This window comes from Penaeus monodon, chromosome 33 (assembly GCF_015228065.2).
Source record: "Penaeus monodon isolate SGIC_2016 chromosome 33, NSTDA_Pmon_1, whole genome shotgun sequence".
NCBI lineage: Eukaryota > Metazoa > Arthropoda > Malacostraca > Decapoda > Penaeidae > Penaeus > Penaeus monodon.
In genome coordinates, this window is record NC_051418.1 from 10211902 (window position 1) to 10213157 (window position 1256).

Genomic DNA, 1256 nt, shown 5'->3' on the forward strand with positions numbered 1-1256 from the left:
CCTCATGGTCCGGGTTTTACACGACCCAGGTTTTGCTATACCACTTTCCACGTGACGTAGCCTCCTGTCACCCATAAGATACCGTCTGGTCCTAAAGCTCGGAGAATTATGGTTTTAGCCGTCTCTGGGTTCTCTCTCATCCTGTGTTCGAGATGCTGTTGCAATGCCTGAGTGCCTGGAGGATCGCAGTGTTTCTTGAGTTTTCCTCACACAACCCTCTTGTCTTTATCGTTGTGTAGGTTGTGGAATAATAAGTATACTGTGTATTCTGATATTTTTATTGCAATTTTATCAGTCTAGGTCTTATCACTTGGTCATCAAGGTTCAAATAATAGCTTCAGTAATTTGTTAACAAAACCAATATTCTGAATTATAGAATTAACATAGAAAGAGTTGATGATACATACATGTATACATAATATTAAACAAATATCCTGAGTCACATGACTGCGAAAACGTAAATCATAAAATGATGTGTTTACATCCTTGACTAGTGATCTACATCATGTTAAATAAACTTTCATACATATTTGATTTCTAGGACAACATAAATCAAGATGATACATAAAATAAATAGCGGAGAATCCAAGAACCAGAAAATCACAAGAATAGAAACAAAACGAAAAAAAAAAATGAAACTCTCTGGGCTTTGGGAGGGAACGTTAAACCAAAGGTCAAGAGCCAGCGTGACCTTATGACTTTAACCCCACAATAACGTGACCAAAAACGACTCTTCTGAGATCTTGAAGAGTGAAGGACAGCGAAGGTTTCAACAAGTGAAGGGACAAGCGCACATACATTAAGCTTGTAATGTACGCACGCAGTTGAATTGAGATCATTCCACTTTTATTTATAAATAACTAAGAACCTAAGGAGTTCGCAAGGCTTTCGCAAAATCAAGTTGCCTAGATAAGTAAAGGCATTCTCACAACACTAGAAGAAGAGTGTAAATCGAACTGAAAATTTTGCCTGGCGCGCTGAAAGATTTTCTGTGGTTTAGATAACGCCACTTTACTTAGATTTGTTTCTTTTTTACATAGTGAGAAAGCTAATTGTATATTTCTTTTTACATAGGTAAACCACAAATGTCTAATTTCTTTTTTTACATAGTTAAATCCATTAGATGTTGAGATTTAAGAAGTTGACGACATTATGAGCTTGAAATGAAGATTTAATTGAACTGAAGTGAACAGAACATATCATGCCCCTCAATTTGCCACGGCAATAAATTTCATAATGTCAGGCAATATGTATAA